The sequence below is a fragment of the Balaenoptera acutorostrata genome, chromosome 4, assembly GCF_949987535.1.
Source record: "Balaenoptera acutorostrata chromosome 4, mBalAcu1.1, whole genome shotgun sequence".
NCBI classification, from domain to species: Eukaryota; Metazoa; Chordata; class Mammalia; order Artiodactyla; family Balaenopteridae; genus Balaenoptera; species Balaenoptera acutorostrata.
Window position 1 is genome coordinate 58,378,269 of NC_080067.1, and position 6,000 is coordinate 58,384,268.

Here is a 6,000-nt window from a genome sequence, read left to right on the forward strand (position 1 = left end):
GATGTGCCTCTGGATGGAGATTCCCAGCACCAATTCTAAAGAGGTCTTGCACCCAAAAGTGAACCTATATCTGATGAAGCCTCTATGTCCAGCTACTAAGAAATACACAGGACAAAGGAGCAGCTTAAAATACACCATGGGGATAAAAACAACAAAATTCATACTATAGGATATTTTATCAATTAAATTTCCTGGCTTCTTCAATGAATAAATTGCAAGAAAAAAATATGGTGAGATATTCTGTAGATTAAAAGAAATTTACAAAAACAAACAAACAAAAAAACTGCTTAGGGAAGTACCCCTGGGTGATAGATAACATTATAAAGAAACGCAAGATGGGTAACAAGCACCCAAGATGGTGTTAATTTAAAGGAGAGGAAAGAAGTTGTGATCAGGACGGGGCATGTGGAGGACTTTTGAGGTGGTTTGCAAAGTTTTATTTCTTAATCTGGGTGGTTTTTTCCAGAGTATTTTTCTTACAATGATGTATTATTAAATAAACATTTATTTCATGAGGTTTTTCTGTACCTGTATCATAATTTACAATAAAATTAAAAGAATTGTAATAAAAGCGGTAATACATGAAAATGTTTCAGCCTTAAAGGATATGAGTTTATTAAATGAAAAGGCCTACCAACTGTCTAGTATAATGGATGGAAAGAGCACCCCATCAAGGCACACAGTCATGAAATGTCAGGGCATCAGAAGAAAAGTTTCTACAGCTTCCAGAGAGAAAGAGAAGTGGTTCTCAGCATCAGCTCTGGAAACAAATGCCTTCACATTTTTTAGCGGAAATTATGATCTACTTAGAATTTTATATATAAACAAAATATTAGTCCAATGTGTCAGTCCAAGAAGACATGGATCCAGGAGACAGAGGGAGGGAACAGACAGGACGACTGCTCAGGAGGCCAGAGAACAACCAGTCCCCCCAGAGTGTGATGCTGGGGACCCCCATAGAGAGGTCTGTAGAATAAAATTGAAACTGATATGGAGTATCTGATATGTTTCATCATGTAAAAGAATGTCATTTGTATGGATTTCATAATTTTTTGCTGAATTTGAGAAGGATGTAGAAAACTAAGCAACAAATAAATGATCATTGTTAATACAGAGAAAAACAGAAAGTGTTATAAGAAATGGAATGTAATCCTTGAACATATATTTGTGCACAGGTATGGAAGTACACTTAAGGGATAATTCTTACAAGTAGAAAGGTTGGATCAAAGGATATTTTCTCTTTTTTGACTATTTCCTGATTGATTTTCAAAGATGTTATACAAATTTACACTCCCACCAACAGTGTATTAAAGTACCCATTTCCCTCCACTATGGCCAAAAATGTAATTATCACTCTTTTATCTTTTCTATTTTACTGTAAGTGGAATGTCATTATTGTATTAATTTGCATTTTTAAATTGAGGTAAAGCATCTTTTCTTATGCTTATAAGCCATTGTATTTCTTTTTATATTAAATGTCTTTCTTTACTTTGTATATTTTTTCTATTTCTTTATTAATTTCTTCATATGGAATTATGAGAGCTCTCTATAGACAAATAAAATTAGTACTTTTTGTCATGTGTGTTGTAAATAATTTTGCTCCATTTTCCTTTGAATTTTATGTTATTTTGTGCTGGGCAGAAATGTTTGCGTTTTGTTATTTAAGTGTATTAGTGTTTCCTTTATGTTTTCTGAATTTTGTGTCTTGCTTAGAAAGACATTTCCTATTCCAAGATTTTTTTTTTAATTTGCTCATATTAGCTTCTGTATTGACAGTCTCATTCTTTATAGTTCAATTTTTTGATCCATCTGAAATTTATACTGACAGGACAGGTAAGGAGGAATTTAGGTTTTTGGTTTTTTTTTTCCCCAGCTTAGTCAAGATTTTAATACATTTCAGACCTGAGTGAAATGAATGTTGTTGTATTGTGAAACTGAGAACTTTTTAGTTTTAGCTACTGAAATCTACAAGACTGTAGAAGAGCAAGATGCGAGCTAAACCACATGTAGGTTGTTATTACCTCTGTCTCCTTCCATGCCTATGACTGAAACCTACCTGTTCCCTTAGTATGTGACATCTTACAACCAGATGGGAAATTCCCAAGGAGTTTAACACTATCTATCCAGTGAAGGGAAGGTCCTCTGGCTTATGATCCCAGTCTGCACATGGGTGCCATCATAGGGCTTTGGGTTATTAAGTATATTTACATCTACAGACCATATTTTCTAACTGCTACTCACTATCAAACTAGCTTAAAAATAACAAATTTGCTGGCCATATAATCAGAAGAAAATCAGTAGTAAGAAAAGAATTGTGGTGGGTTAGTAGTTTGATCTAGGTTGGAGTCAGGAAAGAGCAACAACAAAAGTACATCTTCCCCTGCACCTGGATTTACACACCTAAACGATATGCTTGATAAATGTTGTCACAGGATTGCATGGGATGTCTCCCAAGTAGGGTATCTTAAAGACAAGAGTGGTTGTCTTGACATCTTTAAGATACCCTACATGATGGTCTTGAGTTTCTTCCCAAATTGTACAGCAATAGATAGTCCTCTAATCACTTTTTCCCCTGCTACTGAGAAAGATCTTACTTAATTGCTCGCTTAATTTCTTTATCCATTGCCCAAGATGTCTATTGCATCTCTAATTCTCTGGCCATCTTTTTTGGGGTTGATTCTTGGGGACCACACTTTGCTAATGCTATATGACTTATTACTATGCTTTTTTACTCTAAGAAGCCCCAAAGAGCTTAAGAACAGCTATTAGCTATTTAAAAAAAAAAAAAAAAAAGAAGTAAAAACTAAAAGGAAGTGATAAAAGAAAGGATCCACATTAGAAATGGAGAATATCTAATGGAAACTACTTTTGTTCAGATTTCCACGAAGGCTTTTAGCAAAGATGAATGAGCTCATGCCATGAAGCTGTGTATGTTTTAAAAAGTGATAAAAGGTTAATTGGGTACAGTGTGAGCAAGACTGTATATAGAAGGAACCCCTTAGTTGATGATCTAAGTACACTTAATATTCATATATCTTATGTCTACAACAGGTTGCTGTTCTACACAAAGTCTACACAGTGTTTTGGGAGACAAAATAAAAGAGCTTAGCAACGTGTGCACAGTTTACAATAAAACATTTTTGGGGAGTTAGATGAGGAAGGGAAAGGGGAAAGAACTGGGATGCCCAGAAGATGTGAAAAGATGTGTTAAGGAGGGAGAAGTTTAAGTAATTTTTCCCTCTGGCAACCAAAAGTTTCTTTGAAGAGTAAGCACATATGTCTGTTTCAAGGGCTCTAAAACTATGGGAAAAGATTGAGGCCCCCCAAAATTAGAGCTGAAGCAGACAAATCATCATTCTTAAGAGGAAGGAAATAGTGATCAAGACATTATTCATTGATAGAATTCAATCTCGTCAATTTCCCCTTGAATTTTCCACAGTTCAAATTCTATGTTAAATTACATTTTCTTTCCCTGTCCTAAATCAGAAAGTTCTTTTTACCAAAAACCAAGAAACATAAAACTATAGCTCTATATATATTTGACACGGAGGTAACTATGCTCATCTATCAGGAAATATTTTGTCCTTTCTTTGCTATGTAGACCAAAAAAACAGTAAAGTGGAGAGGTGAATTAAGACTCATGAGATTGCTTTTTTCTTGTGAGGATTCAGCCTTAAATATCTTGGTCAAATTGTCAAACCACTCTTCTGTACATTAGATAAAAAGATCCATCAAGTTGCATTTACCCAGCTAAGGTGACTCCATTGCAAAGGCTACCTTCTACCTACCTTTTTTTCTGGTGGGTTTTTTTTTTTCCTTCTACATAGTTTTGTCTACACTCACCTCTATGCAAAAGAACACCTCATTGCAAATCCTGAGTTTCTCCCTCATTTCTCCTGCCCTCCACGGCCCCCAACCTTTCTTTTTCTATTTGTAACTTATTTTGCCCTTTCTCCTCGGATGCACTACCTAGTCTTTCTCACCTCGGCTTTACTCCTGAGCAGGTTTTCCTTATTGTTCTCTATAGCAATACATTCGTAGAGCCCACTTTTAGTGCCCTCTCAGTTAGACAGGTCTCTAAGGAATCTCCTTTCATGTATCTCATATCTATCTCATCTGTAACGTCTTTATTAATCCCCAGTGACATTTTATAGTTTTGACTCTCAATCACTCTAATCTGGAAGTTAAAACAGCCTCCTACATAGTCTCCAAAATCCTGTATGGTCCAGCTGCTGCTTACCATCAATAAGCTTCTTAAGGTTCTTCCCCCAAAAGCCTAGACTTCAACCACAAAGAAACTTTCTGAAGTTCTTCAAATGCATTGTGCTCCTGGTCTCTCTGCTCTGGGCCTTTGCACAGACATCTCCATCTTCCTGCTCTGTGCTTGGCCAACTCAAAGTCATCCCTCAGGACTCAGCTCAGATGGCACCACATGCTCTGGGTAGCTCTCTCTGGTCTTGGTGACTTCTAAACTAGGCAAAAACTGGGCTCTCTGTTTTGTCTCTGCCACAACATAAATCACACTTTACTTGATTGTCTTTCTCTGTACCTTCCTCAAGGCTATAAATTCATCAGTCAGGGGCCATCTTCTTTGCAGTTGTACTCCCCACGATTACTGCTCAGTTCAGATTTGGGGAAAGAAAATGACATGTAAGTCCCTGAAAATGACTTGACTATTCTACCTCTGTGATTTTTCACCTGCAGCTCTGTTGGCCTGAATTTCATCCCTACAAATTTACTCTCCCTCCAGCCCTCTGACCATGCCTTCATCTATTGTAACCCTGCTTATTCTTCCAGGTCAGACTCAGGTGTTCTCTCTCTCATGAGCATTCCCAAATCAGACCCACTAGAATTGATCCGATTTATCTCCTAGCCATGTAACATGAATCATACATGGCTTTATCATGTACTCAATCTCTGTTTTTTCTCCCAAAATAGGTGGATTAAAAATAGAGACTATGTCTTAAAATATTTGTATTCCCCATATCATCTATCACAGTGTCTTGCAGAGTACCAGTGCTTAATATGTACTAAATGATTTATTGTAAAATAATTTTCCAAATTTTTCTGTGTTTCCTCTAGAAAATGTTCAGTAATAGCACTTTTCCCCCTTGTGAATTTCTTAATCTTTCCTTTTCTAACAAGGAAGTATGTGAGTTATTTCTATACAGTTTCCTTACCAGACTGCAGCAGAAATCCTTCTGAAGATTTGGTGGGAGCAATAGAAATGTGTGAATAATTCTGTTTGGTACAGGTGAAATTGCAATTAGAATTCACATCTCTTCAACTGATGTTTCAAAGACTCAAAGATCTCTGGCAGGAACGTTCCTCTCCTCTACTTAACAGCAATGTGGAGCACATGACCTTTTTAATGTTTTCTCTCATCACCAATGTGACCAAAGCCCAACCACCCATCCTTCAATACTTCAGCTCAAATCAGACATTATTTGCAAAGTCTTCCCTGCTTCCTCTAACTTGAAAGTAGTCCCTTCCAGCCCTGTATACACACAATATTATATCTATATCTCTCTTATGGCAGTCATCTCTTTCTGCCTCATATTTTTGTAAATATGTATGCCCATGTCTTGTATCCCTTCTGAATTGTGAGTTCCCGGACAGCAGAACTTGTGCCTGATTTGCTATTCTTCTTTGCCCATAGAAAAGTGCCTTGCATTTATGTATTGGTTCTATAGCTTATATTATCTGTTAAATGGCATATTGCATATACATAAAGATTATGTGTATAAATATAGTATGTACATACAGTACCAATATTTTTATCTTTGCAGCAGAACTAATATCTATGTTAAGCCAGTCTGATGACCACTGTAAAAGTGAGAGAATCAGATTGATGTTATTAGAGTCTAAATTGCTATACCAAACTTATTTTGGCGCCATTATTCTCCCTCCTAAGATGTAACAAAAACCTCAAATCGAATTTTAATCATGTCTTAGATATCACTTCATTCCAAAGACTTCCCTGATCCCCAAAGAAATTCT